Source organism: Narcine bancroftii, chromosome 5 (assembly GCF_036971445.1).
Source record: "Narcine bancroftii isolate sNarBan1 chromosome 5, sNarBan1.hap1, whole genome shotgun sequence".
Classification (NCBI taxonomy): domain Eukaryota; kingdom Metazoa; phylum Chordata; class Chondrichthyes; order Torpediniformes; family Narcinidae; genus Narcine; species Narcine bancroftii.
In genome coordinates this window covers 194,270,889-194,283,561 of record NC_091473.1, presented here as the reverse complement: position 1 = coordinate 194,283,561, position 12,673 = coordinate 194,270,889, and the positions used below count along the sequence as shown (strand labels likewise).

The 12,673-nt window shown below is 52.2% G+C and overlaps 1 protein-coding gene across 5 annotated transcripts in view; it reads right to left on the bottom strand.

The window, feature by feature from the left end:
- gon4lb (gon-4 like b) overlaps positions 1–2,408 on the bottom strand; it is a 96,077-nt gene extending 93,669 nt beyond the window's left edge. For 4 of the 5 annotated variants that reach the window (XM_069940557.1, XM_069940559.1, XM_069940560.1 and 1 more), the window contains exon 1: positions 2,318–2,400. The gene's annotated coding sequence lies outside the window, so the exon portion shown is untranslated. Of the gene's footprint in view, positions 1–2,317 lie in introns of all 5 variants that reach the window. The other variant, XM_069940558.1, reaches the window with a different exon arrangement.
- Between the last annotated feature and the right edge of the window lie 10,265 nt (positions 2,409–12,673).

Below are 12,673 nucleotides of genomic sequence, written 5' to 3'. Positions count from 1 at the left end.
AAGCGTTACTTAAAAATGGCTCAAAGAATTTTTGACCCACAACCATCAGGAAGGAGGTACCAGAGTATCAAAATCAGGACTACCAGGCTGGAGAATAGCTTCTTCCCCAAGCGGTGAGACTGATGAACAGTATCCTGCATCCGAGTAAATCATCCTGAAATATTTATGATATCTCGATGTATATTCATGATTATTAAGTGCTGTGCAAAATTTTTGTATAGGTGCATGCACTGTGGTCCAGAGAAACACTGTTTCGTCGGGTTGTACATGTACAGTCTGATAACAAACTTGAATGTTCACCCTCTGGTTTGTAACCAAGTCCTCTTGTTTGAGATTCTTCCACCAACTGAACAGAAATTTGAGGAAATTTGGTTCATCACCAAAGACGTGCAAATATCTACACATTTACCATGGAGAACATTCTGTCTGGTTGCATCACTGTCTGGTATTGAGGTGTCAATACACAGAACAGGAAAAGAACACAGAGAGTTGTAAACTTGGTCACTGTATTCTCTCATTCCTCCCTCATCCTCGACCAATCTTCCTCCTTCAACTCCTCCCCCCTATGTATTCCTTCCCTCCATCCCCACATCTGACCCCCTTCTTCCTCATACATTCCTTCCCTCCTCTCCCGCTGTCTCCAGAATCCATTTCCCTCCCCTTCTCACACTACCCCTCACTCCCTCCTTTATGCATTCCTCCCTCTCTCCTGTTCTCTTTCCTCCTCCTCTCCCTGACTCAGACCCTCCCTCTCCTCCTCATTCCCTCCCCCCTCTATAACATATTTCCTCTCCATCGCCCCCTCTCCCTCGGCCCCTCGCTCTCTCCCTCCCTCCCCTCTCCCTCCCTCCCTCCCTCCCCTCTCTCTCCCTCCCCTCTCTCTCCCTCCCCTCTCTCTCCCTCCCCTCTCTCTCCCTCCCCTCTCTCTCCCTCCCCTCTCTCTCCCTCCCCTCTCTCTCCCTCCCCTCTCTCTCCCTCCCCTCTCTCTCCCTCCCCTCTCTCTCCCTCCCCTCTCTCTCCCTCCCCTCTCTCTCCCTCCCCTCTCTCTCCCTCCCCTCTCTCTCCCTCCCCTCTCTCTCCCTCCCTCTCTCTCCCTCCCTCTCTCTCCCTCCCCTCTCTCTCCCTCCCCTCTCTCTCCCTCCCCTCTCTCTCCCTCCCCTCTCTCTCCCTCCCCTCTCTCTCCCTCCCCTCTCTCTCCCTCCCCTCTCTCTCCCTCCCCTCTCTCTCCCTCCCCTCTCTCTCCCTCCCCTCTCTCTCCCTCCCCTCTCTCTCCCTCCCCTCTCTCTCCCTCCCCTCTCTCTCCCTCCCCTCTCTCTCCCTCCCCTCTCTCTCCCTCCCCTCTCTCTCCCTCCCCTCTCTCTCCCTCCCCTCTCTCTCCCTCCCCTCTCTCTCCCTCCCCTCTCTCTCCCTCCCCTCTCTCTCCCTCCCCTCTCTCTCCCTCCCCTCTCTCTCCCTCCCCTCTCTCTCCCTCCCCTCTCTCTCCCTCCCCTCTCTCTCCCTCCCCTCTCTCTCCCTCCCCTCTCTCTCCCTCCCCTCTCTCTCCCTCCCCTCTCTCTCCCTCCCCTCTCTCTCCCTCCCCTCTCTCTCCCTCCCCTCTCTCTCCCTCCCCTCTCTCTCCCTCCCCTCTCTCTCCCTCCCCTCTCTCTCCCTCCCCTCTCTCTCCCTCCCCTCTCTCTCCCTCCCCTCTCTCTCCCTCCCCTCTCTCTCCCTCCCCTCTCTCTCCCTCCCCTCTCTCTCCCTCCCCTCTCTCTCCCTCCCCTCTCTCTCCCTCCCCTCTCTCTCCCTCCCCTCTCTCTCCCTCCCCTCTCTCTCCCTCCCCTCTCTCTCCCTCCCCTCTCTCTCCCTCCCCTCTCTCTCCCTCCCCTCTCTCTCCCTCCCCTCTCTCTCCCTCCCCTCTCTCTCCCTCCCCTCTCTCTCCCTCCCCTCTCTCTCCCTCCCCTCTCTCTCCCTCCCCTCTCTCTCCCTCCCCTCTCTCTCCCTCCCCTCTCTCTCCCTCCCCTCTCTCTCCCTCCCCTCTCTCTCCCTCCCCTCTCTCTCCCTCCCCTCTCTCTCCCTCCCCTCTCTCTCCCTCCCCTCTCTCTCCCTCCCCTCTCTCTCCCTCCCCTCTCTCTCCCTCCCCTCTCTCTCCCTCCCCTCTCTCTCCCTCCCCTCTCTCTCCCTCCCCTCTCTCTCCCTCCCCTCTCTCTCCCTCCCCTCTCTCTCCCTCCCCTCTCTCTCCCTCCCCTCTCTCTCCCTCCCCTCTCTCTCCCTCCCCTCTCTCTCCCTCCCCTCTCTCTCCCTCCCTCCCACCCACCCTATCCACGCCCCCTCCCCCTACCTCCGCCGAGCCCCATGTACCGCCACTTTCGCCGCCGTCTGTCCGTGTACGCCTCTCTCGCGGGGCCGGTCTCCCTCCCGGCTGCTCCGGCTGCAACTCGGGTCCCGAACAGAGGTTCCGCCGCTGCTACCCCGTCACCTGTCAATCATTCCAGCACGAGCCCCAGGCCTTCACATAAATATTTCAAGGCAAACACGGCAATGGCCAATGCATTCATCCCTTGCTTCTATTCCTTCGGATAATTTTGCTTTCCCTCCTATTATTTTGCATTTTTTAACCTGTAATCAATGTCTTCTCTCAGATTTGAGACAGTGCCTCAGGACTGAAGACATTTGCAGTAACTCAGATCAACAAGTTATTTATTCTAATATGGCTCGACAGTTACAATAAGGTGTTTCCAGAGTCTCTGTCCACTGGCGAGGAGGCCGAAGATCATGGGCACCAGGCTCCGTGGCACATTTACCTCACCAGCGCCACTCATCCACTACCCTATCATTCTTCTTTCACATCAAGTCAAATCAAGTTTATTATCATCTAATTGTACAAGTACAAGCACAACCTGACGAGACAGCGTTCTCCTGTCCTCAGAACAAAACATGCAGACACACAACCAGATATAACACACATACAGACAAACAATGCACTTGCAGGACAAATATCCATATATACAAATAAATAAATAAATATTGTTTCATGAATTGTAGAGTCTCTGAGAGTCAGTGTGAGGCGTTCCTTTGGTCATTCAGCATTCTCACTGCCCATGGGAAGAAGCTGTTCCTCAGCCTGGTGGTGCTGGCTCTGATACTCCTGTATCTCTCTCCCAATGGAAGCAGCTGAAAGATGCTGTGTGCAGGGTAGAAGGGGTCCTCATTGATTTTGTGCGCCCTCTTCAGACAATGATCCCAGTAGATCACATCGATGCGGGGGAGGGAGTCCCCAGTGATCCTCTCCGCCACTCTTATGGTCCTGTGGATGGACCTCCGATCCATTTCTCTGCAGCAACCATCCCACACTGTGATGCAGCCGGCCAGGAAACTCACGACAGAGCTCCTGTAGAAGGTTGACGTGCTGGTGGGTGGTAGCCTTGCTCAGGAAATGCAGTTGATGTTACGCCTTCCTAACAAGTGAGGTGGTTTCCTCAACCCGTTTCTTTAATATTCTCTCTCACTCTTTTCCTCCATCTCTCTCACTAATCCACAGCCCCTTCCCAATCCTTCCCCTTCCAAGCCTCCACTCTCCATAACCTCAGCATCATCTCCACACTTCGATAATTGCTTTATGTTCATTCCCTACCAGCCTGCCATCCTTCCTCTCCTCAAAGGTCCCTACTCCCCGGGGTTAGAGAGAGGGGGAATTAGCCAGGGTTCCTGCTTACTTGAAACCATCACATAGCATCTTCCAATCAGCAAGGGACTGCACACAAGAGCCAGTTGATAACAATTTGCACTTTTTTTTGTTTCCATTCTGTAATGGTAATAAATAGAAGCCCCTTCCTCCTGATGTTGTGGCTGCTTTTCCCAAAGATCAACTGTTTTTGATGTTCATGAGATCTTGTTATAAGGGACTGGTGAGACCTCAATTGGAGCATTGTGGGCAGTTTTGGGCTCCTCATTTAAGAAAGGATGTGCTGATGTTGGGGAGAGATCGCAGGAGGAGCATTGACAGCACTTGGCCTCTATTCATTGGGATTTATGAGAATGAAGGGGAAATCCCATATTTGAATGTTGAAAGACATGGACAGAGTAGATGTAGAAAGGTTGTTTCCCAAGAGAGCACAACTTCAGGATTGAAGGGCACTTAGAACAGAGATGCAGATCTTCAGCTGGAGGGGTGGAATTTGTTGCCATAGGTGTGTGGAGATTGAAAGGGTCTTGATGAAGGAAGAACATCTACCATAAGGAAGACAGAGAGTCACCACTTTTTCCAGTGTTCCCCTCACAGAAATGAGGCCCCAACGAGGAACGAACTCGCACCCAGTGCTATCGAGCCTCTGTATGCAGACTTTAATGTGCTACTCTCACTAGATAAGTTCTTGATTAGCCAGCGCATCAAAGGTCATAGGAAGAAGGCCGTCCTCTTTCCCCCTGCCCATACCTGCTGTTCCCCCCCACTCGTCTGCCCTCTTCCTCCCCCCCAACCCATCCTCCCCCTCCCACCCTCCCGACCTTTGGCCTCCCCCCACCCTTTTGTCCTCCCCCTTCCTACTCCCCCCCATCTCTCATGGGCACTGGGGCTGTGGGAAAATGGATCAGCCCGTGATTAAATGGCGAGACAGACTCGATGGGCTGAATGGCCTATTTCTGCTCCTATGTTTCCTGATCCTATTGCCCTTTTTTTCCTGCAAGGGCGATGCAGAAAATGCGACATTTGTTCCTTACCACCCTCTGGTTACGAGAATTTTTTAGAGCTTTGGAATTCTTTATATAACCCGCTTTTATTTTGAATCGAACCCTGCGCCTTTAAATACTCGAAGCGACCTCGTGTCTTTCCGTAAACTGGGCTGGGTCGATCCCCAGCCGCTTGGCTCTTTCCGCCAGTCGGGGTGACGTCATCGGGCTTCGGCACTTTCGGCCACCTGCTGGAGAGAACGGGCTGGAGTCGGAGTCGGAGCCGGCTCGGCTTTTTCCGTCAAGCGGGTTGATCCTCCACACCCTACCCCCACTCCACAACCCCACCCCTCCCCTCTCCCACCATTCCCCCAGGAGGGCTCGCCTGCCGAAGGCGGCCGAGGGCGCCGCTCGGCTCTTTCCGTCCGGCGGGGCGGCGCCCTTGTCCGGAGCGCCGGCTCGCCGGAGATGGCCGAGGGTGTCGCTCGGCTCTTTCCGTCGGGCGGGGCGGCTCCGAGCGTTCGCCTGCCGGAGATAGCCGAGTCGACTCCTCGGCTCTTTCCGCCGGAGCTCGCCGCGGCTGCGGTGCTGATGAGACTTCGGGCAGAGTCTTCTAGCGGAGCATCGGGAGAAAGCAGATTGCAGCGGCTGAGCATCGTCTCCTCCTCCCCCTCCCAGCATGAAATAAACACTGCACGTCTCCAAAAACCAGGGGAAGAAAATAACTGCAATATAGAGCCTGCAAGCAAATGGCTGAAATCACCAACATCAGACCTTCCTTCGGTAAGTTGAAACAAATGAGAGCAGCCGCATGCAAGCTCTCTCAATGTTAATCGTTATAATGCAACGTAGTTAGGAGGTAGTTGGGGTGGGGGGGGGGGAGAGACAGGCAAACAAACCCCCCTTCCCTGTTAAAAACGGGATCCAGTGCTGCAAGGTCTGACTTGGGAATTAAATCCAGGTGAACGTGGCATCATTTTGCATCAACATGCATCAAATATAAATGTCAGTCAATGTTTGGGCAACGAAAGTTGGACAACGATCGGCTGCTGATCTGAAATGTTTGGCCTTTAACACGTTGTGGGGGGGGGGGGGGGGGTAAGCATTTTCAGATCGTTTTGCACTCTCCCTGCCTGCCAGTGTGTTTGCTTGGCCTGTCCCAATGACGTGATGTCTATTTCAAGGTAGTCAGGGTTGCAGCTCCCATTGTCAGCAGCTGTAAGCAAATCTTCACCAGGCCAGAGGAAATCCTGCCCGAACTCCGGGCTGCATTTTAACCGTGCTTGGCGATAATAACCACTACTCAGAAGCCTGGCCTGTTGAGAAAGTTCGACCATTTCAGTTTCCGCTCAGGAGAGCAGATGCAGAAGGCACTCAGCGAGTAAAGATCTGACCGAGCACACCCCTTGGGACAGGGGAGAAGAGAGAGAGAGGGGAGTGAATCGAAATATCAAATTTACAAATGCGGAATAGAACCAGGGAACATTACAGCACAAAACAGGCCCCTGGGCCCTTCTAGTCTGTGCTGATCTATTATCTGCCTGGTCCCACTAATCGGAAGCCAGTCTATTGTCCTCCATACCTCTCTCATCCATGTACCTGTCCAAATTCTTCTTAAATGCTAAACTTCACTTGGCAGCTCGATCCACACTCCCACCACTCTCTGTGTGAAGAAGTTCAGATCAGAATTTACTGCCATGAAATTCAATGTTTTGTGGCAGCATCACAATGCAAACATTCAGATTATGAACCATCTTCAAATAATAATAAATATTTTTTTTTAAATTATAGTGCACAAAAAGTAAGGCAATGTTTTTGGTTCTTTGATCATTCAGGAATCTGATGGCGGAGGGGAAGAAGCCATCCTCGTGCTCATCTTCAGTCTCTGCACCTTTCCCCCGATGGTAGCAGAGTGAAGAGGGCACGGCCTGGGTGGTGGGGGGTCTTTGAGGAGAGAGGTTGCTTTTTTAAGATATCGCCTCATGTAGATGGAATGAAGTCTGTGATGTCGCAGGCCAAGTTCATAACTCTCTGGAGGATTTTCCCCAAATGTTTCCCCTAAAACTTTCCCCTTTCACCCTTAACCCATGTCCTTTGGTTTGTACCTCACCTCCCCTCCATTGAATCTCCATCCTCCCCTAATAATTTTAAAGGCCTCTACCAAATCTCCCCTGATTCCTGTAGTTGGGTGACTCGAACTGCACACAATACTCTAAATATGGCCTCACCAATGTCTTCTACAACTTTACCATTTTTGGATCTCTTTTGAGAATAGTTTTTAAAAGTGCATTTGTGTCAGATGCATTGAATGTAACGACGATAGACCATGGAGTTTGTCACAAGTATGTCTTTAAGATGTGGGGGAGGGGGCACCTTCCTTCTGAGTACCATCGCTTACATACTCTGAATTTCCTGCTTACTGTTCCATCAAGTCATGTTTATTGTCATCTGATTGTACAACCCGACACAACAGTGTTCCCTGGTGCAAAACCTGCAGACACACAACCAGACATGACACACAGACAAACAATGCACAGGCAGGATAAGTATTCATCTATACAAATAAATAAATATTTCTTCATGAATATGAGGGTCTCGGAAGGTCAGTGCGAGCAGTTCCTTTGGTCGTTCAATGTTCTCACTGCCCATGGGAAGAAGCTGTTCCCCTACCTGGTGGTGCTGGCCCAGATCCTCCTGTATCTCTTCCCTGATGGGAGCAGCAGAAAGATGCTGTGTAAGGGGTGGAAGAAATTCTCAATGATTTTGCGTGTCCTCTTCAGTCAAAGATCCCGATACAGTCAAAGATCCCGATATATCACTTCAATTGGGGTTGGGGGGAGGGAGGGAGGCTCCATTGATCCTCTTTGCCACTCCTATGGTCCTGTGGATGGAACTCCCATCCATTTCTCTGCAGTGACTGTCCCGCACTGTGATGCACTGGATAGAGCTCCTGTAGAAGGTTGCCATGATGATGGCCAGTCGCATGGCCCACTTCAGTCATCTCAGGAAGTGCCGTCTCTGTTGGATCTTCCTGATGAGTGAGAAGATGTTGTGTGTCCAAGGTTCATGGTGCTCTCCTCGACAAAGTTGTTGAAATGTGGAAAAAACCAACTGATTCTATGGATAGTACTCTTGCTCTGAGTCCGATAACTGTGGTTCAATCCAGTTCAGAGGCTAGTTATTTTAAAAAAAAATAAAAAGTCCATGTTGATGCTGTGGTGCAAGGCTGAGGGAGAGCATTTCTGTAAGAGAATTCAAGGAATTCAGTGGTGTCAGAAATTCTGATGAGGTATTAAAGCAGCTGGTTGCAGAGTTCTCAGGGTTGCACTGAGCCTGCACCTACTCCTCAATCAACACTAATCCTTCCAAACCCATTTATTCTCCCACATTCCCAACAACAACTCTCACTCACCCACATACTTTTTTTTTAAAATTTTTTATTTTTCACACCATAAATCACAATAGCCATGATATACACTTTTTCTTTTCCACACATTTACAGTGACTTTTTCTCCCCCCACCCCTCCCTCCTCCCAAGCCACCCCCCCACCCCCCCCCCTTTCACTCACCCACATACTTTTGAATGTGGGAGGAAACCAAATCATCCAGAAGCCCACGTTTTCACAGGGAGACCATGCAAATTCCAAAGAAACAGCACCTGTGTCTGGTCCTGGGAGTGTGTGATGGGACTGTGTGGAGGGAGCTTCACCCTGTGTCTGACCCTGGGAGTGTGTGATGGGACGGTGTGGAGGGAGCTCCACTCTATGTCTGACCCCAGGACTGTGTGATGGGACAGTGTGGAGGGAGCCTCACTCTGTGTCTGACCCTGGGAGTGTGTGATGGGACGGTGTGGAGGGAGCTCCACTCTGTGTCTGACCCCGGGAGTGTGTGATGGGACAGTGTGGGAGAAGCTTCACTCTGTGTCTGACTCCGGGGCTTCACTCTGTGTCTGACCCCGGGTGTGTGTGATGGGATTGTGCAGAGGGAGCTTCACTCTGTGTCTGACCCCAGGAGTGTGTGATGGGACGGTGTGGAGGGAGCTTCATTCTGTGTCTGACTGCAGGAATGTGTGATGGGATGGTGCAGAGGGAGCTTCACTCTGTGTCTGACCCCGGGAGTGTGTGATGGGATGGTGCAGAGGGAGCTTCACTCTGTGTCTGACCCCAGGAGTGTGTGGTGGGAGTGTGCGGAGGGAGCTTCATTCTGTGTCTGACCCCGGGAATGTGTGATGGGACGGTGTGGAGTGAGCTTCATTCTGTGTTTGATCCCGGGAGTGTGTGATGGGACGGTGCGGAGGGAGCTTCATTCTGAGTCTGACTGCAGGAATGTGCGATGGGATGGTGCGGAGGGAGCTTCACTCTGTGTCTGACCCCGGGAATGTGTGATGGGACGGTGTGGAGGGAGCTTCTTTCTGTGTTTGACCCCAGGAGTGTGTGATGGGACGGTGCTGAGGGAGCTTCATTCTGTGTCTGACCCCGGAAATGTGTGATGGGACGGTGCGGAGGGAGCTTCACTCTGTGTCTGACCCCAGGAGTGTGTGGTTGAACGGTGTGGAGTGAGCTTCATTCTGTTTGGTCCCGGGAGTGTGTGATGGGATGGTGCGGAGGGAGCTTCATTCTGAGTCTGACTGCAGGAATGTGTGATGGGATGGTGCGGAGGGAGCTTCACTCTGTGTCTGACCCCGGGAATGTGTGATGGGACGGTGTGGAGGGAGCTTCATTCTGTGTCTGACCCCGGGACTGTGTGGTTGGACCATAAGGAGGGAGCTTCATTCTGTGTCTGACCGCGGGACTGTGTGGTTGGACGGTAAGGAGGGAGCTTCATTCTTTGTCTGACCGTGGGAGTGTGTGGACAGTGCAGAGAGAGCTTCACTCTGTGTCTGACCCCAGGAGTGTGGAGAGGACGATGTGGAGTGACCACTAAAGTGCATGGGTTAAGCCCAGGAAACTGAGAGGCGAGAACTCAGTGTCCACTCGCTGTTCTCCCTCCTTATCTGATGTGGCCTTGTTTGGACAAGGCCTTTGCTACCTTCACTGCGATGTAGAAACCTATGAACAGACTGGCCATCTTCCTCGCTGGGAGTGACAGATTGCCGGATCTGCCAGAAGCCTGGATTGCAAATGGAGTCCAGCAGACCCCCGCTGACTTCCAGGCAGGAAGTGAGCATCTTGTCTGCTGACCTTCAGGGTGTCAGCTGCTTATCGGGGAGAGATAGTGGCGATCTAGTCCCTGGCACTACCGAGGATGCTATCGGAACTGGTCACTCCGTGCCCTGACCACAGACCTCTCGCCACTGCCTTTTGTGCACGGGGAATGTGAATGGGGAGTGTGTAGTGAGGTTGGGTCAGGGTGACCAAGGAGGGAGATGGGTTGGAGTGGGATTCAATGTGACAGAGTGCCCTTGGAATTACAGTATGGTAACAGGTCCTGAGGCCCCACGAGTTTTGGATGGAGGGAGAGAGAATGCATGCTAAGAGAGGGAGGTTTCGGGGAAGGAGGGAATATTTCAGAGAGAGAGGTTTCAGGTGGAGGAGGAGGGGCAGAGGAGGGTTTTAGAGAAAGGGAGAATTTCATTGGGAGGTGGAAGGATGGAGGGGAAGGGAGGGAGAATTTTGGAGGGAGGGAGAGTTTTGTTGGGAGGGTTTCGGAGGGAGGGAGGTTTTGGAGAGAGGGAGAATTTCGTTGAGAGGTGGAAGGAAGGAGGGGAAGGGAGGGAGAATTTTGGAGGGAGGGAGTGTTTTGTTGGGAGGGTTTTGGAGGGAGTGTTTCGGAGAGAGGGTTTCGGAGGGGGAGAGAACTACACTGTAAGGAATCATGTCCATGAGCTGACAGAGTCACACTCCATTTTCTTCTCCCCACATTCCCCTCTTCGGCCCCCAGATTCTACACTCACCCACTCATGGGGATGGGGAGGGTTGTTGATATACAGTGGCCAGCTAACATAGGAGAAGCCCAGGCGGCCAGTGGGAGAACGTGCGAACTCCACAGAATCCCTACAGCGCCAGAGGTGGGGACCAAACCTGGGTCTCTGGTGCCATAAAACGGGAGTTCTGCTCCCCAACCCCCCTGGCTGTTTCACTTTACAGCTGGTTGTCCAATGGCCAACTTACGTGCAGCATCTTGCCCTGGACTGTCCACACCTCTGAACATCTCTTCCAGCCCTGGGGATGGTCAGAACCATGGAGCCTGGCACCAATGTGCCCCTTGTTGTTCACCTGTCACTAGTCTCAGGGATTTGTGCAGCACTGAACAGGCCTTTTGGCCCAACCACTCCCTGCCGACTATGTTGGTCTTCTGGGCTGGCCCCATTTGCCTGCATTTAGCCGTTTTGCGGCTTCCTCAGGCATCGCGTTCCAAATAGGACCGCTCTCTGAGTGAAGCAATTGCCCCTAACATCCCTCTACAGTCTCTCCCCTCTCCCCTCACACACCTGCCCTCCATTCTGGAACATCAGAAAAAGGAGCAGGAGTTGGCCATTTGGCCCGTCGAGCCTGCTCTGCCTTTCAATGAGATCACGGCTGATCTGATGATGGGCTCATCTCCACCAACCTGCCTATTCCCCATACCCCTTAATTCCCCAACTATGTAAAAATCTACCCAACCTTGTCTTAAATATATTTACTGAGGTAATCTCCACTGCTTCAATGGGCAGTGAATTCCACAGATTCCCCAAACCCCGGGAAAAGCAGTTCCTCCTCATCTCAGTACTAAATCTACTACCCTGAAACTTGAGGCTGTGTCCCCTTGTTCTGGTCTCCCCCACCAATGGAACCAACTTACCAACCTTTATCCAATCCATACTTTTTCATAATTTTATACATTTCTATAAGATCCCCTCTCATTCTTCTAAATTCCAGTGAGTACAGTTCCAGACGACCTGATCTCTCCTCATAGGTCAACCCCTTCATCTCTGGAACCAACCTGGTGAACCTCCTCGGCACCACCCCCAAAGTCAGTCCATCCTTCCTCAAGTGAGGAGACCAAAACTGCACCCAGTTCTCCAGATGCAGCCTCACCAAGACCTTGTACAGTTGCAGCATGACCTCCCTGCTCCTAAATTCAATCCCTCTGGCAATGGAGAACAACGTTCCAGTTGCCTTCCTAACAACCTACTGCACCTGCAAACCAACCTCTTGCGATTCATACACAAGCTTTCCTGAACATCAGCACCCTGTAATCACCTGCCATTTACTTAATTATCTAATCTTCCATTTTTCCTTCCAAAATGGATAACCTCACATTTACCAACATTGTCCTCCATTTGCCAGACCCTTGCCCACTCACTTAGCCTATCTATATCCCTCTGCAGACTCTACAATTTGCTTTTCCACTCAGTATCATCAGTAAATGTAGACACACGACGTCCTGCCCCCTCTTCCAGATTGTTAATGTACGGTGAACGCGATATAGTGTATGAGTGAGCACTCTCTTTGTCTGTGTCCCCCATTATTTTTATCACCCCTCTGCCTCCTATGGTGCAGGGAGTGAACCCCCACCCTATCGAACCCCTCCCTGCAATTCAAGGCCCCCCCCCCCCACCACCGATCCTCTTTGGGTAACATGACTAGTGTAACAGTCAGTGTAATGCTGTTACAGTGCCAACAACCTGGGTGTGAATCCAGCGCTATTTGTAAGGAGTTTGCATGTTCTCCCCGTGTCTCCGTGAACTTCCTCTGGATGCTCTGGTTTCCACCCCCCACCTTGCTGAAGTCTAAATTAAATACATTTTAAAACCCCCAGTAACATCCTGCATCCCTTCTGATAGTTCGGCAACCAGAACTGCATACGGTGCAGTGAATTCACGGAGGCCTCAAGGTTTGTACAATGAACACAAGGGTGTCACCACAAGTAAATCATGAAAGTTTGCAGATGCCGCGGTTGAAGTAAAAACACGACGCTGGAGAAACTCGGCAGGTCAAACCATGAACTTTATGTAGCAAAGATACAGAACCAATGTTTCAGGCCTAAGCCCTTCATCAAGGTGCGAGCAAAATGTAGGCAGGTGCCCCAGCAAAATGGTAGGGGAGGA